Source organism: Caretta caretta, chromosome 12, assembly GCF_965140235.1.
Source record: "Caretta caretta isolate rCarCar2 chromosome 12, rCarCar1.hap1, whole genome shotgun sequence".
Taxonomy (NCBI): Eukaryota; Metazoa; Chordata; order Testudines; family Cheloniidae; genus Caretta; species Caretta caretta.
Genome location: NC_134217.1, coordinates 10,745,352 through 10,770,267, shown reverse-complemented (window position 1 = coordinate 10,770,267; position 24,916 = coordinate 10,745,352). Strand labels below are relative to the sequence as shown.

General features: G+C 42.3%; 1 protein-coding gene and 1 long non-coding RNA gene across 4 annotated transcripts in view; one reads left to right on the top strand and one right to left on the bottom strand.

Moving 5' to 3' along the window:
* LOC142068651 (uncharacterized) overlaps nt 1-2,108 on the bottom strand; it is a 160,976-nt gene extending 158,868 nt beyond the window's left edge. For 2 of the 3 annotated variants that reach the window (XR_012664548.1, XR_012664549.1), the window contains exon 1: nt 1,554-2,106. This is a non-coding gene — a long non-coding RNA (uncharacterized LOC142068651). Of the gene's footprint in view, nt 1-1,553 lie in introns of all 3 variants that reach the window. The other variant, XR_012664550.1, reaches the window with a different exon arrangement.
* Nucleotides 2,109-2,154: 46 nt separating this feature from the next.
* The window catches only part of SMPD3 (sphingomyelin phosphodiesterase 3), a 251,983-nt gene continuing 229,221 nt past the window's right edge, over nt 2,155-24,916 (top strand). The window contains exon 1 of the mRNA XM_048870564.2: nt 2,155-2,491. The gene's annotated coding sequence lies outside the window, so the exon portion shown is untranslated. The remainder of the gene's footprint in view (nt 2,492-24,916) is intronic.

The following is a 24,916-nucleotide window of genomic DNA, read 5'->3' as shown; positions in this document are numbered from 1 at the left end:
TCTAAATAATGAAGTTAAATTTAACACAAACTACTTTTAACACCTAAAAAAGGCTGTAACATGCATGTTGAAACTTGCCAAATCTAAGGTTCAAACAGTTGAAATAAATGAGTTGTTCAGTACATTTCCATTGGTTTTGGTCAATATTAGGTGATTATGAAATTAAAAAAAAAAAAAAAATTTCATCTCTTTTCTTTAAAAATGCAAGCCTCTCCTGCCTCAATCCCTACTGTAACTTGATTTAATTTTTAATTAATTAGGGACCTCAAATTGTAACTACCAAGCACAGCCCCCCATTCTTTTCTTTTGCAGTTTAATGGGTAGAATGTGTATGTCTGGCAGGACTACTGGGTTCTATGCCTAATTTCAACTCTGCCTCAATTTCCCCCACTGCAAAACAGTTACAGAACAATCCTCACCGTGCTCTAGAATGGCCTGGGAAGCACTGTATAAGTGTCAGTATTTAGTGATACTTATCTACAAGCCAGTAAAATTCAGCCTAGAACAATTCTTGTTATAAATTTTAAATTCCAGCTAAGTTTGCAGAAACTTTCACAAACATTTTGATTAATACTGAAAAATGATTAAAGGTCTAGAAAACATGACCTATGAGGGAAGACTGAAAAAACTGGGTTTGTTTAGTGTGGAGAAGAGAAGACCGAGAGGTAACATAACAACCTTTTATGTACTTGAAAAATTTTATCACAAGAAGGAGGGAGAAAAATTGTTCTTCTTAACCTCTGAGGATAGGACAAGAAGCAATGGGCTTAAATTGCAGCAAGGGCGGTTTAGGTTGGACATTAGGAAAAACTTCCTAACTGTCAGGGTGGTTAAGCATTGGAATAAATTGCCTAAGGAGCTTGTGGAATCTCCATCACTGGGAATTTTTAAGAGCAGTTTGGACAAACACCTGGGTTGCCCACTGGGTTGTCAGGGGTGGTCTAGATCAATGGTTCTTAACCTGGGGTGCATGCACCCCCTAGGGATGAGAGATGCCCTTTCTGGGGATGCGAGACATGCCAGATTTTTTTAGAAGCTAAATCATCGAAAACACAAATTAAGCACAGACACATAAGGACAGCTACTTTGTTTCATCAAACCTATGTATTTATGAACATTATAAGTTTTTTAACGATTACTGTAATATACAAACTAAAAAGTATATCTAGGTTTAAAGAACTGACCTACTTCAACGACTTTTGATAAGGGGCGCGAGAAGATATTTGCAGACCCAAAGGGCTGCAGTAAAGGTTAAGAACCACTGGCCTAGAGAAGACTTAGTCCTGCCTTGAGCGCCGGGGTGGGGACTAGGTGACCTCTCGAGGTCCCTTCCCGTTCTAGGGCTCCATGAAGTATTACTAGCCCTCTGCAATCAGCTTAAAACCCGTGCCTTATATTTTCAACATGGTTTTATTTGCCCTCTGAGCCTTTAGGGGTCACGTTTTTTCAGCTCTCCTGCGGAACACCCAGGACTACAACTTCCGTTTCCCAAGTAAAAGCTAAGACTCTGTCGCACCACGCGAGGAGCTGGGCGGGGCTTTTATACCACACACCTGCTGCCGCGAGCTGACCAGGCACGGGAGGCGTCGAAGAAAGCCGGCTCTGGCGCTGCAGGTAGCTTGTTCTGTGGGTTTTTGGGCACCGGCCGGCGGTGTGACCGGAAGGGCTCCGCAGCGAGGCGCCGTGGCCTGGGCAGTCCGGCTCTCGGCAACAGGCAGAGGTCGCACTGGCCTGTTCCCACTGGCTCGGGCTTGCCCTCGGGCACGAGCCTGCCTTCAACGGCCAATTTACCACACCAGCGGCTACCCGGGCACGAGGATCAGACTTCTTCCCGCCTCACAGAGGGGCATGCTGGGAAACGTAGGCCTGGCCCCAGGGCCTCTCCCGGCGACCCTCCCCCGCTTGTTCCGCCTACTCAGGCCGAACGTAGCAGCCTGGCCAATGGCTTCCTGAACGCAGCTTCCCTCAGTCAAAGGACTACAAATCCCAGAGGCCAGCCGGAGCGGCCGCGGAGGCTGCTGGGAGATGTAGTTCCTCCCTCAGTCCTCGGCACGCGAGGCGGCTCCCTTCGGGGAAGGAAAGAAGGAAGGAAGGAGCGCGGTCGTGCCCGAATCAATCCGCGGGCCGCAGCTCCGGCGGCAGAGTCAAACCGTGAGCTCGGTTCTGGCGGCGGCAGCAGCGCTGCCCGCGGAGAGAGGGGGGCCGGCCCCGGCGCGCGCCGATAGGCTGCGCGCTCCGAGGCTGGCTCCGCCCGCGGGTCTGTGTGGAGCTGTTCAGCGCCCAGGTGCTGAGTCTCCCGCTCGCTCAGGGAGGCTTCGGTCCTGCTGCTCTTTCCCCGGGACGCTGCCACGGGCTGCGATGGGACTAGTCTCAAACCGCCTCCGCCGCCTCCTGCAGGCACAGTGAGTGACTCCAGCCGCCCCTCAGCCCCGGAGGGTTGGATGCGGCAGCCTCAGCGCCCCACTTGCTTTGCCGGGGGGGGACAGCCCAGGTAAATCCTCCGCCTCGCGGCTTTGTGCTGCATGTGGCTGCGAGGCTCAAGTCCGTACGGGGCATTTCGTGATGCCTTTGAGACAGAAGAGTGGATTCTCTGAGGGGAGCACTTTGTAGTGCACCACTGGGAACAAAGCTGCACGCTCCATATGCTTTTAAGCAGTTGCATTATTTTAATTTCCTGAAAGGGGGAGGGAGAGGTTGAATCAAAATATGCAAAAAACAGTGCCCTAGTTGCATCTTGCAAACCCTCTCATGTGTGCTGTGAAGTGGGTTTTGTAGGGCACCCATGTTTGCAAATTCGTGGTTAAGCAGCATACAAACGAAATGTAGCATTTGTGATCTAGCATTAGCTACGACCTAATGCTGTAGTAAAGGTTGCAAAATGGTTTCCTTGTGTACCCCCATTATCGGTAGTGATTGTATGATTTTTGCCCACTGCAGAAATTTCTAATTCATTCGTGTCGTGGTTGCTAGCAACATCAAGTGGCTGAGACAGGCTGGTGAATGTAGTTCCTATGAATATGCATGAGAAAGGGGAGGGAGGAAGAAATCCCTCAAATATATTTAAGGCCAAATGTCAAGTTACCTATTTGGTGAATTCATTCTGCTGACATCCATTGTGCTTCTATGCCTGATGCTTCAGACTTCCTCAGATGGTGTTGGGTGGTGGAAAGGGAGTGGAATATGAATATTGAACATGCATAATAAAGCATGGTGTGCCTTTAACTGTTTCTTTGTACAGTGGCATGTATCTTCAAAAAGGCAGTGGTTTATAAACTTAAATCATATGCTTTGTCCCAGACCAGTCATAGTAGGTGTAGTAGATTGAGGATATCTCCTTATTCTTCAATTTGGGGATTATGGTTGCTTTACTATTTCATAGATGCTGAAATAAGAGGTTGGCACAGTGAAGTGCTTATTTCGAGTGTGGATAATGAGAAGAAGTTCAATCTAGGATTGTTCTTCCAGCAATACAAAAAGCATGCAAATGTTTTCTGTGTTGACTTAAGCAGGGGAAGATGCAAACTGAGAGGAATGCATTGCTTACTTTGAGAGAACCAAATGCAATTCAGTTAGCACACTGGCATATGTTCTGTACTCTTCACATTCTTCTTCCAGGTTATAGTAAGAAGGGATTTGTGAGTAAAGTATTTTTTTTTATTACTCTAATGTATTGTTCCAGAAACAAGTAACATAAACAGTTACTGGGAATAGTAATGCAGTTCCACTTATTTTAAAGTCAAATAGATGTGTCTAGTCTTAGTTTCTATCTTATTAAAGGCAGCATATTCCAAGTAAAGATTTTTGCTGTATTTCTTTTCATTATTGACTGAGAGTCAGCCATTTTTGATGCACTTGTGGTTTTAATGTCCACATAAGTGTTACTGTCATATTTAAATTCTAGAAGAAAGGACTTTTGTTTAGTTTATCAGGGCACTTTGTCTAATGAGCCTTATGTGCACGAGCCTCCAAGTGCCTGGGATTTGTGTAATTCAGTTTGGCAGTAACTTAGTACAGCATGCAGGGTAAAGCTAGTTGAAGTGGATTCCTTTTTTATCATGCAGAAAGACTAGTTAATCACAGTTCATAGTAAGTCCAATAGAGCCATTGCACGTTATAACATTTTTTTAAAATGTTTTACTTTCTTTTTAAGCCCATTGTACAAATGGCTTATAAAAGACTTATTGTTTTATAAAATCATGCTCTATGCTTGCATAAAAAACTAAATGGAATATCTTGGGCTCTATACTATATTGCTTGCACACCTAAAACTCGCATGACTTCTGTGACAGTCTTCGGTGTACAGAGCACAGGATCAAGCTCCTTTTGTGCAGTATGCTTTTAAAATCAGGTACAATTTTTAAAAATTGCAAGTAGGTGTAAGATCCAAAGGGGTGGATTTAGCTGTACACCTTACTACAGGTAAAATTGTTAGACTCTTGGCTGCCTTTTATGTTCCCTTCCAGAAAAAATAATGCATATTCCCCATAACTGCTCCTTCCTTTCAATAAGCTTTTTACATCAGTAATTGGGGAAACTGTGGATTGTGATTAATCATTTACGATTGCCATGCTGCTGAATTTTCTCATATGGGTTCATTAAAGGGAGCAGATTGAGAGATCTGTCATTTGGCTCTTAACTCCTTTGGCTTGTTTACTTAATGGTGGTAACAGTGTCTTCTCTCTGACTAAATTGCCATTATTTACCTATAATTTAAAAGGAAGCAGTCAAGTTAAAAATAGCCCCCCCCCTTCTTGGATCATGGGACAAAGGTGGCTGCTTATAGGAGGTGCTGGGGCCACTTTAGATCCCTCTTCTGACTCACTACTGAATAGCCTCTGAGGGGCCATTAAAATAGCTGAGGGTCAGCTAAGCAGCAGGTGTGCTGGCCACACCCTTTCCCAAGAAACATTTCCTACACTGAGAATTGAAGAGTGGCATAAAGGGAGCTCCACTTGCTTTTTACCTCTTAGACTTTCCTTATTGGGCCATTTAAAACAGCTTTACGGCTGCTTTGTGGTACTGAGCCAATGCAAAGTTATCTTAATAGGGCCAAGGATATTTTTAAAAATAAGCTTCCTTACCTATGCTGTCCCCAGATAATTAAAACAAAGCATATATTGCACAACTAACTTTTAATTATTTCTGCAGTTTACCTACATTTCTCTCAGCCTGGACAATAACTAGTCAGCATCCATCTTGCATGCAGATTCTGTTTCAGTTAATGTCCCTTTCCAGTTCTCATGCACTAACTAGCATTATGCAGGAAAGTGAAGTTGCAAACACTGGAGGGAAATGTTTATTTAAACAAAGCTTTTTATACTGGACTACTGAAGTCATGGAAATATTTATTTTGTACTTAAGTTATGTAAAAGCTGTTTTTTTCAGACACTAAATGTTGTGCCAGAACCAAAGGGAAATATCTTTAAAATGATGTGCTCCCATTTATTATTACAGTTAATCAGGGTATGTAGCTAGGAAATAGCAGTTTTGATTAATACTATACATCTTTATAAACCGGCTCAGTATAAAGTGTGCATGGATGCTGTTGGAAACCAGTGATTCAGTATTTCTCAATTACTAGTATTACTAGAAAAAGTGACAGAAAAGCATATTTACTTAGATACCGAACAATACCAAATAAGTAGTGCAATATGTCACTCAGTATCTTGTGTTTAAACAGAGGATATTACTGTTCCCTACCTTCCTAGAGGGTGGCTGCATATAGTGAATGTAATTTATTCAGAAATTCAGTTCTAAAAGAGAAGAGGCAAATAACTCCCATGTATTGTACCACCTGTCCACCTCAGTTTAGCAGTACGTTTTGCATTAACTGTAATTAATAGTTAATTAATAGTTCTTATCTGCTGTAAATGTTCTTATTGTTAGTGTATTTACACAATTCTCCCTTCAAGAAATTAATTAAAGGCTCAGTTCACCAAACACTACTGAGCACAGGGCTTACTCTTGCGAGAGAGGTCCTGTTGATTTTAATAGGAGTAATCTCACTGGAACTATTCAGGGTAGTAAGCAGTATTTTCAGTAACATTTGTGGGAAAGGGTCCTAAATCAAGAACACTAACTTTGGGATTATAAGGTATTGGTTGTAAACCTAGACCCTTTTACTGGCAGATTTTGAGTAACTAGAGGGCACTGACAGCGTATAAGCCAATGCAAGTCTTGAGCATAAAGTGGTTTGACTTGAGATGTCCCGGTATTGCTGTCAAGCTGTCTAGAATAGCTCACAAGCATGAGTGCCAGTCCCAGGGCAGACTGTCAAGGAACCAGGCACAAATCCCAAGCTGGTGGTATGTTCTGTAATTAGATTTCACCAACCAAGTGTGAACTCTTCAAGCACTATAACAGCCTTAACATGGAGTCACAGATAGTCTCCCTTTGGGCACTTAGGTCAATCTTGCCACCCAGGCAGGCCTGCTTTTGTGATAGATGCCCTTACACCAAAAATCACAAATATATTCAGGTTACTCCCTGTCCCATAAGACCAGTCACTTATCCCTGGTCTCTTACCCAAGACAATGCTTTACTCCTGGGGGAACTCTGTGCCACTGCTGAATGCAGAATTTATGCGCAATTAATGTTCTGCACAGAATTTTATTTTTTATCCTGCAGAATTGGTGCTGCAGAGCTGCTGGCCACCACTAGGGGCTACTAGACTTGGCAGAGCTCAGTTCCCCAGCTCACAGAGGGAGGGAAGGGAAGTGGGAGCTGGAGGTTTCCTGGCAGCTGCCCAGCACATCCTGAAGAAAGGAGGTGGTATTCAGAAAACTTCATACAAGCCCAGTCTGACCAGCATTGGGCTGTTTCTCCCCCGGATAGCTGTGGGTGCGGGTGTCTGGCCCCATAGCTTGGCTCTGGGTGGAAGGGGGTGTGGGTGTCTGGGCTGGATGTCTGGTTCCATAGCTCTGCTCTGGAGCTATGGAGCCAGACATCCAGTCCACACAAAGGCGAATGCCTCCACCCTTCTTCTGCATCACTACTACAGGTAAAACCCATTCCAAGGAGTCGATCTCTTCAATAATGTCCTTTTGAACAAGTTTTCTAAGTTCCTCTGAATCAGCTTCCCTAACTGAAAACGGTAAGCGCCGTCACTTCTGTTGTACAGGCATCGCATTATTCCTCATTTTAACTTTATGCAGAAACCCATAAGCACAGCGGAGTTTCTCCTCAACCTGATGTTGGGTCCCAGCTGAAATTGGTGTGTGTATCGCCAGAGTGCTTTGCTGAGGGAGATCAATTTGTCCATTAACTACCCTGAGATTTAAAGCAGCTAATAAATCTCTGCCAAGGATAGGAATGCCTTTGTGGACAATGTAGAACTCTGCAGTTACACAGCAATCACCAAAAGTAACTATTGCTGGCAGGCAGCCATGTACTGGAATATGGTTTTTCAAATAGCACACCAAGAGAAGTTTTGGGTTCAGTAAGAGGCACATCTTTAAAGTAATGCAAATAGATGGAATCAGGTAGTATAGATACTGCTGAGGCAGTGTCCAACATTAGCTGAATAGAGAGTGGTTTGCCTGAGGGTATGGTGGAAACGTTTACAGTGCACTTTATCTGTCCTGGAATATGTGCAGTAGTGATTTTGTCCACGCTCGGCACAGTAACATCTGGTATTGTAACTGCGTGCACCTGTTGATTGAACTGGCTGCTGCGACATACTTTAGCAAAATGCCCAATCTTTTTGCAATGATTGCACTGAGCTACTTTTGCCGGACATCCTGTGTAGCTTGCAAGGTGTTGTGGGGATCCACAGCGAAAGCATACTTTTACTGTATTTTGAATTTGCTGATTCAGTGATTTTTCCATTAGTTTTCCTCTTGTAATCATTTGTCTGCAGCGATAGTGAACTTTTCTGCAAAGGAGTCACAGCCTGGACTGTGCCTCCTGTATCCATGCTCATTATTTTGGCTTCAGCTGTAGCTGACTCAATCTGAGTAGCAATGGTTATTGCTTTTTCTAGTGTAAGTTGTGGTTCTAGAAGTAAACGTTCTCTTACAGAAAGCATGGTGGTTTTCTCAATGAGCTGGTCTCTAATCATCTCATCTGCCATATTCCCAAAGTCACAAGTTACAATCAGACTCCTCAGAGAAGCAATACACTGCATTATAGTCTCCCCTGTTTTCTGCTCACGCTGGTGAAATCTGTAGCGATTAGCTACTACATTCACGTTTGGCACAAAAAAGTTCTTTAATGTAGTGAGTGTAGTCTCATATTTATCATCTGCAAGGGGAAAAGTGTAAAATATACACTGCCCTTCTGCTCCAAGGCAGTGGATTATCATAGCATGCTTTCTTACTTCAGAAATCTCTGTAGCAATGATTGCAAGCAGGTAAGTCTCAAACATATGGATCCAGGCAGTAAAAGCAACTGCAGGCTCACCTGGGCTTTGCAGAAAGGGTGCAGGTAGGTTCAGAGGCAGAAGATCCATCCTCGTCGCCAAAATGTTGTAACAACCAGGCAAGGTACTACAGACTTGAACTTTATTTTTAAAGTGGAAACCACCTCTTTTCCAAGCTGCTGCTGCACCCTCAGTAGCTCTCGCTCCGCCCCCTCAACTTCCCCCCACTCCTGTTTCCTGACTCCCAACAGGCAGTGCTCCCAGTTCTAATAATTACAAGCAGCATCTAAACACCACACACTGGTAGAAGAAACAGTCCATAATTTGAGCACACAATAGAGTGTGGTATCTTAAAAAAATGACTTGTATGACCATATGTGGTAACTTTATCTTGGATGGTTAGAAGTTTCTGGGAGAGATCGAGGCAGCCGTCTGGAGACAGTGTGTCCAAGAATGGGACTGTGCGTAAATTGAAATTGAAAAGTCTGAGTGGTTTCACTCAAGAACTCCCCTTTTAATGTTCATTTTGAGGCCTGCCTGGACGGGACCCATCTGTTCATCCTCTATCTAGTCATCAGTAACCAAGACTCTCTCTTGGTCCTAATGAAGTGAACGGTAAGGTTCCTGTTGACCTAAATCAAGCAGGATCAAGTTATTGCAGGGTTGCTGTGCAACTGACAATATCACCTGCAAAACCCATAGCAAAGACTTGAGGGCCTGAGAAACGAGAGCCTGAAACTTAGGCCAAAACTCTAAGGCTTAGTGTGTAACTGACCAGTATACTGTGTGGGAGGGGATGCTGTGGCAGCATGCCCAATGTCCCTGCCTATGTATGAGGTATTAGAAAAACTTGAGATGGGAATAGAAAATTTCTACAAGGCTATTTCAGCTATTGTCAAATTAAAAGAACAAGGGTATATACCAGCTTACGTAAAGAAAGGGAAAGACACTGAAGGAATAGAGACAATCTCTTTCAGAGCCATTCATACTGCCAAGGATAAGAGGCGGAATGGTCTGAATAGCTTTAAGAAATGACTGAGACAGAGTATTGAGGAGAAGGTTGTGAAGTGCTCCTGCTAATTCAAAGGAGGACTAAACTAGACAGGCTTCATAGTTTCCTATCACCTGTAACTATATTTCAATTTAAATGTATGTAAAAGCAATATTCTTAGCAGAGGCTCCAGTCTTGCAGAGACTTGAGCATATGCTTAATTTCACACGCTGTGACTAGCCTTATAAAAGTCTCTAGGGACTATTCAGTATGTAAAAGTTAGATATGTGCTTAAGTCTTTGTAGGATCAGACCACAATGAAAGCGTATAACTCAATCTAAGCATGTAACTTCCATTTGCATCAAATGTCAGGCTGTGTTGGCTTCCACAGAATTCCTGGTGTAAAGGGCAGTGGACTAGAGCTATGCAAAGCTTGTACTGATATCCTGCATCTGGTCAGGTCACAAGCCTTCCAGCAAGATTAGCATTAGAGACTTGGTGAGTTTTTCAGGTAGTTTTCTCATACTTTATGGATTTTGGTAGCTTTGTATAATTGTGATCTGGAAAAAATGGCAGTTTTGGTTAAGTTTTTTGCTTTTAATTTTACATTTACTGGGTCCCAGTACCATTTCCCAAATGTTTGGGAAATGAAACCAAAAGATACCGGGAAACCTACTGACTGCTATACTTACCTACATGCCTCCAGCTTCCATCCAGGACACACCACATGATCCATTGTCTACAGCCAAGCTCTAAGATACAACTGCATTTGCTCCAATCCCTCAGACAGAGACAAACACCTACAAGATCTCTATCAAGCATTCTTAAAACTACAATACCCACCTGCTGAAGTGAAAAAACAGATTGACAGAGCCAGAAGAGTACCCAGAAGTCACCTACTACAGGACAGGCCCAACAAAGAAAATAACAGAACGCCACTAGTCGTCACCTTCAGCCCCCAACTAAAACCTCTCCAGCGCATCATCAAAGACTTACAACCTATCCTGAAAAATGATCCCTCACTCTCACAGATCTTGGGAGGCAGACCCGTCCTCGCTTACAAACAGCCCCTCAACCTGAAGCAAATACTTACCATCAACCATACACCACACAACAAAAACACTAACCCAGGAACCTATCCTTGCAACAAAGCCCGATGCCAACTCTGTCCACATATTTATTCAAGTGACACCATCATAGGACCTAATCACATTAGCCATGCCATCAGGGGCTCGTTCACCTGCACATCTACCAATGTGATATATGCCATCATGTACCAGCAATGCCCCTCTGCCATGTACATTGGCCAAAGCGGACAGTCTCTAGGCAAAAGAATAAATGGACACAGATCTGACATCAGGAATCATAACATTCAAAAACTGGTAGAAGAACACTTCAACCTGTCTGGCCACTCAGTAAAAGGTTTAAGGGTGGCAATTTTGCAACAGAAAATCTTCAAAAACAGACTCCAACGAGAAACTGCTGAGCTTGAATTAATATGCAAACTAGATACCATTAAGTTGGGTTTGAATAGAGACTGGGAATGGCTGGGTCATTACACATATTGACAGGTTTCAGAGTAGCAGCCGCATTAGTCTGTATCTGCAAAAAGAAAAGGAGTACTTGTGGCACCTTAGAGACTAACAAATTTATTTGAGCATAAACTTTCGTGAGCTACAGCTCACTTGCATGCATCCAATGAAGTGGGCTGTAGCCCATGAAAGCTTATGCTCTAATAAATTTTTTAGTCTCTAAGGTGCCACAAGTACTCCTATTCTTACACAGTATAAGTAGGAGCCACAGTTTTGCACACTACTAGTACACAGTATATATATTAAAGCTTATCATAGCCTAACAATATATTGGCATACTGCAAAATCTCACTCAAGTTTAAATGGGAAAATCCATTGAATATAGAGCAATGCTTCCTAATATTTGCAAGTAATATCTGTCGCAAAACCAGTATAAACTTAATTTTGCTCATCTATTTAATCAAAATTAAAGTACAGTAATTTCAGGACTTCCAGCATGTTGCCTTTTAAACTGCTGGGTTTTTTACTCAAAAGCTTTTGTTTAAAATGACTACATCAAAAAAAAAAATAGACTCACAAGGATCTGAAACATTGCTTGAGTGTGGCCCTGGGTTTACAAGGATGACAACACAGGGACGTTTCCCACTGGGGTCATGCCATGAATACACAGCAGCAGCACAAGGAGATGATGATAAGACTGCAGATACAAGGCAGCATTTGTCTGGGACCACCTCATGCTAGAGAAAGTGTTTCACACCTGCCAAACCTTTTTAAACAATCAGTTTAAACAATGAAATTTCCACAATGAACAATGTACAAACTGGGATTTATTAAGTCTCATTTTTGCTGAAAGCAATGGAATAAAAGCGTTTAAAATGGTTAAACTTTCTATATTCAGGGAAAAAATTGGATTGTGTGTATTAAGCAGAGCTCTGCAAATACTACAAAATTCTGAATTTTCATGTGAATTCCTAAACATCACTTCAACTGTGCTAATGCCCCATTTGTGTCTTAATTCTGCAAAGATATGAGATACTAGAACAAGTGTTAAGCATGCACGCTACAAAATGTATAGAAAGCAATCTCTGAAATGCCTTTTCTGCAGACATGCTCATCAGAAGCTTGATTTACTTATCAAAACAGAAATCATGTGACCAACAGCAATACCGCTTACACTGCAAACAGCAGGCCATAAAATAAGCTTCTCTAAAATCTTAGTCTAATATCCAACAAATGCATTCCAAAAAGTATTTGGACATTCTGAAAACCATTTAATCAACTGTTTATTTGCTCACTCCACTAATAACCTATCAAAAAAAGAAAGAGAGAGAGAGCGAGAAACAAATAGAAACAGATTGTGATCAGTTACGCTAGGGTAAACCAGGAGTGTGTGTGTGTGTGTAAGATTTAGACAAATTGGAGGGAGTTCAGAGTACAGCAACAAAATGATAAAAGATTTTGAAATTGTGACCTATGAGGAAAGGTTAAAAAAAAAACCTGGGCGTGTTTAGTCTTTAGAAAAGAAGACTGAGTGGGGACCTGATAGTCTTCAGTACCTTAAGGGCTGTTATAAAGAGGATGGTGAGCAACTGTTGTCCATGTCTGCTGAAGGTGGGACAAGAAGTAATGGCTTAATCTGCAGCCCAGGAGATTTAGGTTAGATATTAGGAAAATCTTCCTGACTATAAGGATAGTTAAAGTACGGGAAGTGGTTATAAAGAGAGGTTGTGGAATCTCCATATTTGAAGGTTTTAAAGAAGTTAAACAAACACCTGCCAGGGATATTTTAGGTATACTTGCTCTTGCCTTAGCAAGGGGGATGGGTTAGATGGTCCCTTCCAGCTCTGTTTCTATGATTTAAATCAGATCATCATCATCATCAAGGGCCACACTCTATCAGTCTGCTGGTGAAATATAGCTAAAAATACCACTAATGCAGTACAAATCCTAGAAAAAAGTGTCTTGAGAGCTCCTCTGATAATTAAGGGTTTTCTGAGCAGTTTGTATAGGACAGAACTTTGTCTTGTATTTACTATAGTCAGTAGTGAAGATAAACTGCTGTCTTGCGACTAAAAAGGCACTGGCTTGGTTTGTATATTTTACTACTGCCTTATAATTTCAGGGTTTATGTACCACAGTTCCTCAAATCTGCTAGCTGAGCAAATGAATAGAAGATGAATTGTTTCTCTAATGTGGCACAATAATTGGGGGAGCCCTTTCAAGTAACTCAACCACTATCTAGTTAAGCAATAATAGCAGCAAAAGTAACCTGCATGTGGGATTCTAAATACATATTGGTAAACCCAAGTTATAATTCACATACATATTGAACTCTTCAAAGAGTTACTTTAAAAAGACTGAGTCTGAAAAGATACTTTTAATCACAGGATCCCATTTTACCTTCTTATGACTTAATTTAAAGAAGTTAAGATTACAGTAATCTCATTTGGAAAAAGTAGCTTGCTGCCCATCTTTTAGATGTAGGTGGGGCACAAACCAAAACCCCAGATCCACTCACTAGGATTTAAATGCCTTCATTTTGCTTAAGTTCAGATCTACTTTCAAACTTTGCAGTTCAGACCCTGTTCTCCTCCCGGTCTCGAGTTGACCAGGCATGGGAGGGCAGAGTGTTTCACTATGACAATTGATAACAGATAATTAACAGCTTCATGGCTGCTGGAGGCCAGACAGTGACTGCACATCTTTGTGCCACTTTTCTACAAGCCACAGGGGCCTTGATTTTATTTTGGGAAATGGGAGAGGGTTTGTAAGGCTGATATGATCTTTTGGCCATCAGCTGATTGATTGCACCTAAAATATCTCTTCCACAGAGCTGCCACTGCAGTCTTTTATGTAGCTATCCAAGCTAAAACCTAAGGGGTCGGATGAGCTTGAGCTCAGGTGGAAAGCACATGGCTCTGCCAGAGCTGCAACATCCACAACTATTTCTAAAGTGCTAGCTAGAGGCTTGCTAGTGTGAGTCTGGGTTGGTAGGCTCACTCCCAGCTCCAGTGTAGGCATTTCTGAGGGACATATTGATAGGCAGATGACCAGATGCAAAGGAAATCCAGCCTCACACTTACAAGAGGAGCATCAGAAGTGCTGCATCCAAGCACCCTGGGAAGGTTGGGGGTCGGGGGAGAAGGGGAAATCTGCCCTCCCTCATCTTCAACAGCCATCTCAGTGAAGGGAGAGGGGACTTCAGAAGTTGAGAGGAAGTGTGGACAACCGCACGGAGAGGGCAGACATAAAGGAGGAGGAGAAATAGGATCTTTGCAAGACAGAAGATGTCTGTGTGGTCTTTTGATGGATGGGAAGTGGTGATAAAGGACAACTTGCAGAGCGGGTGAGGGACAGATAATACAGTGGCTCAAAGAAACAACAGACAGGGAGCAGGATGAAATGCAGGTTTAAACTTAGTATTGGAACATGCGAGGACTGGGATTGTGATAGAGTCCGATGCAGGAAAAATTGGAAGGCTCCTTGCATCCTTTTCCCCATGGTGTGTACTTGAAGGGGGAGCCACAGCCTGACCTTCTATCACCCACCCCTGAAATACAGCCACTGCTGAGAAGCAGTTCAACAATTGTTCAACAAAGCAAAAGCCACACACCACTTTAGGATAAGAAATGAACTCCACTCAGATTAAACCACATTTATGTACAAAAGGTTAATGACCTGACAGACTGGTTTGAGTACTATTACACACTAAAAATGCCATGGAATCTCTAAGGACCACAGGTGTTTAGGAGCTTGGTTTTTCATCCCACCAGAGAGGCACTGCCATCACAACACTGCTCTGTAGCATCATACTGAGACACTGGTTTAGGACTGCCAAAACAAGGGGTCACTTACGATATTGTCTAAAGAGATTCCAAATGTAATGAGAGGCAGAGACTAATCCAGAGATAGTTAACCATCTTTGATGCCAGTGCAAATTCAAAGGAAATATTGTCAATATTTAAAATTAAATTAAAAGTATTTTTAGACTTCACATCAAAGTAACTTCAGAGAATTTCAAATTAAGACTAACAAGTACCATTAAACATTTATATTGATACTTTCCTTTTACTCCAGATTGCATGACAATAAAAATAGCCAGTCTCTCCTGAGCTGTGAAGAACAGATACCTCACAAACCACCATCCAACCTGTTATGCATATTCACATCTTGCATTGAGCGAGCCTTTCCCAGGTACTCTTGACTTAGAGCTCTCTTGATCAGAACAAGAATGGGTAATGCACTATCTTCTTTGGCAGTAGGAGGGCAATATGTCTTTGTGCAGAAAGAGAGTATATCTGCAAAAAAAAAAATCCTTAATATTCCATATACTCTTCAAGGTGAATTATTATGCTTAATGTTTTCCTCTATAAACCACATTCCTTTCCTTTGAAACAGGTAGGATTTTTAAGGTTCCAGGACTAGTACCATGAGAAAATAATATGCAAGAATGTCCATGAACTTTGCACTAAAATCTGCATTTATACCTAATAAAGGCTAGTTCCTATGATAACACCTGCATAAATGGCCTAAAATACAAGTAGCAATGACAGTTCTGGGCTGGGTGAGGGAATCACTTCAAGGAAACATGCACATGAGCTGGTTTATTTTTACTTTCCGTTTCATGCAGCTGCTGGGTGAAATTTTAAGGGCTGTATTCACTGTGTCTTGGCACATTATTCTTAGGTTATTGGTTATGTTGGAGAGATTTCCTATGCTGATATTACATCAGAAATGTTTTTCTTGGCAGTGCGACTTGGTGTGGGATTTTGGAGTGGAAATCTGCACTGAAGCATTTGTTGTATGATGGTATTGGCTGTTTGGCATGTTCTTTTGCATATTTTTATCCTTGGCTATAGCAAACACACAGTGTGGTATTTTTGCTAAATATGTATTTTGAAGATAGGCATATCATTGGGTTCCACTCCTTACAGTTCTGATTGGTATTGGTTTTAATGGTCCTCCAGGGAGATAAGCATGGATTAATTTGCAGATAATGACAATCTTACAAAATTCTACTTGTCTGCTCACTAAAGCTATTTTAAAGCATATTTGATTTTGTCAGCTATATGTTATCAAAAAGAACAAGCCAACATTTAAACACAGTTCTGGACTACTACACTCCTTTGCCTGTGCCCCCTTTTTAGCAATCTTATGCATCTCTCACTTGTACATCTTTTGTCTCTTTAGGTAAGATTTTTCCATATCACATGTAGCTCTCCAACTGTCACCATTTTAAAGATGTTACTATGAAGTATATTCTGCCATGTTTACATAACAATTCTTTTAACAAGTGATACATAAGGCATTTTCTATGGATCAAACTCTTTGCATAATCTAACATAATTGATTCTTTTTAAAGACTGTGGATTAAAAAAATATGGCAACTACTTCTCATTTATCTGGTAAGGTATGCTTTATATTACTGTCACCCCAATATTTATTAAGCTGTTGCAAGTACTCTGTCAGACTAGCATGTTAATTCCCACAGTACCCACATGCATCAATAGACCAGATTTGAACAAGTGTGTAGTGCCATCTGATTTAAGTTATATTGAACTAATAGGAAGTTAGTTGCATAGTCTACTACTAAACATTCTCTCATGCCGAAGTATGTTTAACTTTGAGGACTGAGAATGTGAGATTGAAAAATACCAGTAGAATGAGAAAAATGAATGTCATTGTTTAAGAGTAAGATGGAAGTTCTAATACTGAAAGAGTTGTCGTAGGGGCTAAGGTGTTCTAGGGAATCATATGTTGGTTGTTCATTGCTTCTGCTTTAAAGAAGCTCTGGCTGCTGACTCTGATTAAATTCAAACTACATAGAGATAACCACCACTAATACCATAACAAAAAACCTTAACATACTAGCTAGTGTTTACAGCAGCATAGTATACCCCCTTCCCATTCCACCCAAAACCCTGTACCTTCAGCCTGCCTCAGAAGCTCTGTCAAATAGAATATGAAACACATTTGATTGGATGAAGACTTGTTTTCATTCTACCCTAAGACATAGCAGTGACAGGGTAGGGTGAGTCATGAATGTACCATATAAGTTTATTGAAGTCCTCTTGGCCTCTGACTTTCTTCTACTCAAGCCCATCTATGAAGGATGTACAATTGTGGCTATTTTTGTTTCCATCTAAATTCCAAGACCTTGGCATAAATAATTGCTTTTATCTAGAAGTGATTTTAGGTTGATAGATCGTGTACTGTAGTGGTATCAGACCTTGTCCACAAGGAGATCACTGCTTTTTTCCTTAGTTTCTAAGAAGACCAACTTCAGAATCATGTCTACTGGGTCAAAATAGGGTTTACAAAACTTGACTGTCAAATCGTCTCCTGGAGAAGTACTTTTGTCACTTTAACTCCTTCACATGAGAAGAAAAGGAGTACTTGTGGCACCTTAGGGACTAACAAATGTATCTGAGCATAAGCTTTCGTGAGCTACAGCTCACTTCATCGGATGCATGTAGCTCACGAAAGCTTATGCTCAGATACATTTGTTAGTCCCTAAGGTGCCACAAGTACTCCTTTTCTTTTTGCGAATACAGACTAACACGGTTGCTACTCTGAAACCTGAAGGGGTTCTCCATGTCTATCAGGATCTACTACTTTTGATGAATAAGGGCAGCTTTCTTCCTGCCCCTGGAGCAAGGGAAAACCAGGAACCAAGTTATAACAGGCACAATTGGTCACAGGTCTCTGCCCACGGCACCACAATTATGCACTGTTTCTTACTCAGGGATGTGGTAAATCTATGATCAAGCTCCTAGAAATTTGCACTGGGCCCTAGAATTAAACCCAGCTCTTCAATGTCCTCACACAAAGTGCTGACCCCTTCAAACAAATGTCCTGATTCCCTGAATCTCTCCCAAAGATTTCTCTTACTTTTTAATTAGTCTGTTTAGCTTTGCAAAGAATAGGCCAACAGAGATCAAAGATGTTCTGTATGCTTTTGTAGTGATTTGAACACTGTACTGCAGATATTGGCTGATCCATAACAGCAGATTTAAATTTTTTAGCACTTCTCTCCCAAAACATACCCTAAAAGTAGAAAACAGGCATGTTTTAGAGTAGCAATCAATTTAGACAACTACCACCATTCTGGCCTGCTGAAATTCCTCTTGTCTGGGGCTTGGGCATGCCAGGGGCTGGGGCAGACCAGGGGTTGAGCCAGTGGCCTGGGGCAGCGCTGGGGCCGGCCTGGGGGTTGGGGTGGCCCAGGGGTTGGGGTGGGGCTCGGAGTGGCTGGTGCAGGCCAGCCAGCGGCTCGGGGTTCATAGAATCATAGAATATAAGGGTTGGAAGGGACCCCAGAAGGTCATCTAGTCCAACCTCCTGCTCGAAGCAGGACCAATTCCCAGTTAAATCATCATTGTGCTTAGGCTGGCTGGGGCGGGCCAGCTGGCGGCTCGGGGCAGCCGGGCTGGGGCTCCTTTGGCCATGGGAGGAAGAGGCTCAGGGCTCTGGAGGGTGAGGGTGGGGCTTCGGGGAGAAGGGGTGGGGCTGGTGTGCTAGCCTCCCCAAAGAGGGGGGTCCACTTGCCACCCATGTGAAAGACTGTTTAAGAACAAGTTCAAAAAAAATGCATGCCAGACAGTGTGGAAATAAAATGACATAAAGGGCTCACTTTCTGAATGTGCTGTAATTCAGATGTGCATCATTTTGTGCACAGCTGAACTTGTACATAATCAAAACTTAGTGCAGAGTTGCATGTGCAAAATTAAAAGCATGATTCCAGTTTCTCAGACACTGAAGCATATTCTATCTATATCTATATGCCCAAGACCAATTACTTGTCTATATGCCCATTTATAACCATTTTTTTGTTCTTGTTTGTACAGTGACTAGCAAAATGGGGGTGCTGGTCCATGACTTGATTTCTGAGGTGCTATCGCATTACAAATAACTCTGCTGTATACCTACCTTTCTGCTGGATTGCTACATCTAAGTCTTAAACCATTTGTGTACTTGGATTAATGCAACACCAATTTCTAATCATATGCTGGCACAGTTGAATGCTGTAGCTTCTTGATTACCTGCAGCTTGTTTACCAATCACCTTAACCACAGTGTAAATGCACAGACAGATAAATAGAAGAGATTTACAATAACAAAGACAGGCTTGACTACCTGCTACATCTGTAGCAATTGAAAGTTAACTTCATACCCTAGATCAGTGGTTCTGAACCTTTCCAGACTTCTGTACCCCTTTCAGGAGTCTGATTTGTCTTGTGTACCCCCAAGTTTCACCTCACTTAAAAATTACATGCTTACAAAATCAGACATAAAAATACAAAAGCGTCACAGCACCCTTTTACTGAAATGGCTTACTTTCTCATTTTGTCTGTATGAAATTTTAATTTGTACTGACTCTGCTAATGCTTTTTATGTAGCCTGTTGTATAACTTGAAAAAATCTAGATCAGTTGATGTACCCCCTGGAAGACCTATGTGTACTCCAAGGGTATACGTACCCCTGGTTGAGAACCACTGCCCTAGATTACAGAGAATTTCCTGTTTACGTCATCTGCTTGCACAACTATATGTATACTTTCTTGAAGTTCTAGCCATGGAGCTAGTAGCTACAGGGGAATAGAGTTAAATATGCCATGAAATTATTTTTGAAGACCAGTGTCAAAGATTTTAGCTTTATTTATGAGGGTAAAATGTTATTTTTCTTGGTGGTGATCATATGATATTCTTTTCCTTTATTTTTTATGCAAGCTACTTGACAGGAACAATAAGCTTAAAATATTGAGATGGTAAATATAAACTTAAGTGAAACTCTAACATTTATTTTAGATTCCTTTGGGCTTTATTTGTTGATTCTGAGAATTAAAATCAGTTCATAAGAGCTGGTCCTGTAGTTAAGGCTGTGGGGTCTGTCATGGAGGTTCCAGAAGTCACGGATTCCGTGACCTCCGTGACTTCTGCAGCAGCCAGCGGCAGCAGTTGGGGTGTGTGGGAGAGGGCTAAGGGCTGAGAGTTGGAGAGTACAGGGGGGTGCTTACTTTGGGGGGTGGGGGTTCCCTGGCTCCTCCTGGCATGGCCTCCCCGCAGCTCCTAGGTGGTGGAAGGTCTGGGCACTGCCCACACCCACAAGTCCTGCCCCCGCAGTTCCCATTGGCTGCAGTTCACGGCCAATGGGAGCTATGGCAGCCAGCGCTTGTGGCGGGAGCAGCGGAGCCCGTGCCCTGGCCCCTTGCTCTGCCGCCTAGAGCCCCTGCCAATACCTCCCCACCTCCCTCCCCAGCACCAGAAGAGGTCCTGGGCTGCGCGCTGTGGCCAGGCCACCCCGCCCACTGTACCAGCGGGGGTGGCCCTCCCTCCCCCATCACCAGCGGGACCCTGCCCAAGTTTTAGTCAGGGCAGGTATTTTTAGTAAAAGTCATGGACAGGTCACAGGCTTGTGAATTTTTGTTTACGGCCCGTGACCTGTCCATGATTTTAATAAAAATACCCGTGACTAAAATGTAGCTTTACCTGTAGTACATACATGCACATACAAGCAAGCTAATGGTGCATTGTATGAATTTACATATGCAGAACGAGTCAGTGCACACGCCAGTCGATAGCTGCACAGCAAAACATTTCAATCATGTTTTTATGGCAATTTGTGCAACCACTTTAAAGTCCTATTTTAACTATATTTTAAATATTTGATTTTTTTTTTAAATCTTGCAATTCTGGAAAAAATAGAAACAACTAGAGATTATTCTGATTGTTTATGCTGTCACAATTCTTGATAAAAGTACAACCAAGAACTGTACAGTTGGCCAAATTTTTGTATTAGGATTTGCATACATTGTCAGAAGAAACTTGGAGATAAGGCTTTGTAGTGGCTTCTGGCTAGAAGAGTACCACTGAACACACTCCCTGTTTCTGCCTGAATTAATTTAGTGAGAAATTATTGCTAAGTTCCTATCTTCAAGTGGTGCATTCAAGATGCCAAATGATAAATCTCCGTGGGAGAGCCTGTATCTCTGTTCTTTCACATGATGTAAGACTGCAGCTCCATTGTATCCTACATTTCCTGCTGTACTTCACACATGGCAGAAACCCTGCTATGCTGAAATTTTATATGAACTCTCACTAAGCAGTTTCATTTTGACAAGAGATACCTGCCTGGCAAAATATCCCCTCTCCACCCTGAGCAGAACTAGGACTTTTCTTCACACGGGTACTGGGTATTTTGTGGGAGGCGGAGGAAGAGAGGAAAGTCATAAACTCATCCCCTGCTGGGAGCAATTGCAGCAAGACCAGGAGCAGAGATTCGTAAATCTTTCCCACATTAAGTGGTAGCAATTTTGCCTCCTGCTTTGCTCAGCCATCATGAGATGGAGGAAATAATCTCTGTGGAATGCAGCATTTAACCCCTGTCTGGTCAGGTATAACTGCTGTATTCCAAGGGAATTAGTGGAAAGCTTCTCAGCGTAGGAGTTCAGTCCCTTGAGAGGGATCACAAGTAAGCATCAAAGGATCATAACCACCCTGCCCTTCACATATTGCTATCTGGTTGGAGGCAGTCCTGGGTTGGAAGAGTTAAGAATTCCTGTGTCAGTGATACCTAATTACATGAAACTTTGTCATAAGAAGGAGTGAACATGCATTGAAATACATGCACTGAAGCAATTCAGGATTCTTATTCTGCTCTGGCCCAGATCCAGACTCTTTGCCGCTCAGTGTACACTATCTCTAGGTGATAGAACTGGTGCAGGATTGGGGTGGCATGCAGAGGAAGGAGAGGGAGAGTCCGGGAAATCTGGTACTGCATAGATCCTTCCCATGCTAACGTGGGAAGGTCATTGCATGTATCCTTCCTACTTTGGCATGGGAAGGACTGTGTAAAGTTTTGGAGGCTATTCCAGCCATTGGTCTGAAGTAGCCTTGGCTTAGGTGGCTCCACAGCTTGGAGGATTCCTCCTCTAAGCGCCTACTTAACAACCAGCCCAAACACTGGGTTTTGGCCTTGCCCTGTAGGACTTTAAATTTCCCAGTTTGAGTAATTAGAGTTGGTAGGTTCCCTTCGGTTCTATATAGGTTCTTATATTGTGCTCAGCATTCTAGGGGTATGTGTAAACTTCACGTAGAGACTCCTGTCAACCTTCAGACCATCGGTCTGATTAATATACACTGCTATAGCTAGAGAGCCATTTACTTATGGGTATGGTACTGAGCTTGCTTTCTGCTGTAATGTTGGGGAGCGGGATTAAGTTATTTTTAGATTTTGTCTGGTTCTTCAGAGCTTTTTACCAGCATCTTTTAATCTTGGACAAGATTCATAATTTTCTTTTTCCTGTGCCTGCCACCCGAGTACAACAAATATTCACCATGCTGTTACTGCAAAATAATCAATGACTTAGATCAGAGAAGCATGAACTGAAAAGTCAATATTCGGCAGATCACAGAAGAGTAATGACAAGCTAGTAGAAGCCAGCTTCTACAAGCTGGCCTCAGACTCCATTGCACCCTTTAAGTTCAGCGTAACTTGGGAAAGGCTTACGTTTACATTTGCCCCATAACCGAGGAAAACATTTGTGTGTTGCTTGAACAAAGTGTCTCTGTGGGCTGCAGTGTGGCAAATAGCTACAGGCTCAGACTGGGGCAGTAAAGAGTGCACCACCGCAGTAGAAGCTCTGGGTGGTATTGCCTGAAGCAGGCATAATTTCTGGCACTTCAAGGAGCATGCAATCACTGACACCCTGATCAGTGGAGGCTAGAATGCCTGGTCTCCTCTGTAGCTGGCAATCTCTTCTAGCCAGCTTGAATGGGGAATGCAGGGCCATGAGCCAAGTCCCTCCATGCTCTCTTTTCAGGGGCAAGTCTTGGGAATCGGGCAAGTCCTAATACTTATCTCCCTGAGCATAAAGAGTCCCATTTTATTGAGCACAACGTAGAGGAGAGGCTCCTTGTTATCCGCACAGGGGATATGCACTATGAAGCCCTTAAGTGGATAAGCTACACCTCCCCAGTGTGTGAACTTCATGTTAAATGGCATGTACCCTCTAAGCATAAGACTACACCCTAGTAAAAATGGCTGTGCCTAGTTTACACTCTTGTTTCCACTGTTGATAACCCTGGGAGCTACCCTGGTGATAAACCAAGAGTGGGAGAATTTCTGAAAAGTCTGTCCAACTACATTACTTTGGCTGCTGCCATCCTACCTTGTATAGAACAAGTAGTCCTTCAGACTCTTGCATTCCATTGCAAGTCACCCTTTCAGTTTGCGGTAGAACAGTTATCCATTATAGCTATATACTACACTCTGTATTATGTAGGTATAAATAAAATTAAAACACCCAGCTTTTTTCAGGGAGAGGAGGGAGGGAATATATCCCTTGAGTTCTGAAGATTCTGTTATTCAGGCCCTCCCACCTCACTCTCCTATCTAGTATCAAATTACAAGTCGGCAGGCAACTTCATCTGGCATAAAAGGAGTAGACATAATATGGTATAGTAGGAAGATCTGGAGCCCTTCCTTATAAACCAAAGGAGTCACTTAAGCAATGTAAAGCACGCTTCTCAGCCTCAAGGCCTAAACCCTTCTCAACATCTCCTTTCTGAGGTCTTTCAGTGCAGTTCAATTAACTGTAAGTGGAGAGGGAGAGACATGCTGTTTCAAGACCTGCCCATCTAGAAAAGTTTTTCCTCAACCTATTTACCATTGTGGGCTGCATATGCAGCCCTTTGTTTTGTGAGTCTCATCCACACAATATATATACAACCTGTATGCCCCTGAGTATGTCACATGGGCTGCAGCTGTGTGCTGATTGGGCCGTGGGTTGAGAACCACTGATCTAGACTATCTAACCATATATCTAAGTTAAATATTAAGGCTGTTAGGGTGGAGAACCTGTTTAACTCTGCTGTACAGCACAATGCAAACTGATAAACAAATGAGAATATTTGTTGCCTCCAGAGCAATCTTAGCTGGAAGAGACTGAACAAAAGAAAAAAAAAATCAAGCTGCACGACAGCGCAGAGCATTGTGCCAGTAGACTTCGGGGTCAGTGTGGAATATGCATTACTGTATATAGGTTAATATGTGAATTTATAATGCATGCTTTCTGCAAGTAACAGCTTTTTCAATTGCTATTTAAGATTCAGCTTTGGAGCTGATTGGGACAATCTGCGTGACCTTGTTTTGTTAACAATACTAGTTCCATTACCCTTTAAGTTTACACCACACCATTCCTTTGACAGAGTAAGAAATGTAATCATCAGGGGGGTTGGGATTTTAATTGGAGTAGGGAACTAAAGAGCCTGCTTTATTTTGCAAGTAGTGAAGGGGATGAATTTCCAGCAATTCTTCCAAGCCTTTAGCTTGATTAATGTGATAATGGAACATTATGTTGTGTATTAGATTAAGCTGTATTCTTTGGGGGGTAGGGGGGCTTATCTTTGTAGTTGGAAAGCCTCTTTGACTTCAGTGGGCTTTGCACTGGTCTTTAGCAAGCATATGAAAGCTTTTGGCATTGGGAGAAAGGATAGCTTTTACTACACTACTACAAATCTCTTTAAGGCAGTTACTGCTGCTCGCTATTCGTATACAGGAGCTCATTCCTTGACTACTTATGGTAGGAGTGGTAGTAATCACTATAGTTAAGGTTGCATAAGATAATCCATTCTAAACCCCCATTTTCAATTGCTTTTAGGCTTCAGAAACTTTTTATTTTAGTCTATGCTTTTAAGGCTGGGTCTCTCCTGAGCAGTGAACTTTAAACAAAAACAGCTGAGCCATTTTGGGGTACAAGCAGAAAGTTGGAAAACTTCTTAAGAAACTATTTCAAAAAAGGTCGCAGCCCTAGCACCAAATGACTAGATAGAAGTTTTGAAATTTTGGCTAGGAAACAACCCTCCATTGAGAAGTACCTCAGTGTTCTAGAGAACTTGTTTTTGTTTTGAAAGAACAATTGAACTCTTAATTATTGCACTTGTGCAGTAAAAATGATGCAAAATTTTAAGAGCACTTTCTAGCAATGTTCACAGGGATGGTAATGTGGCTACACATGTATTCACAGCCGAACACT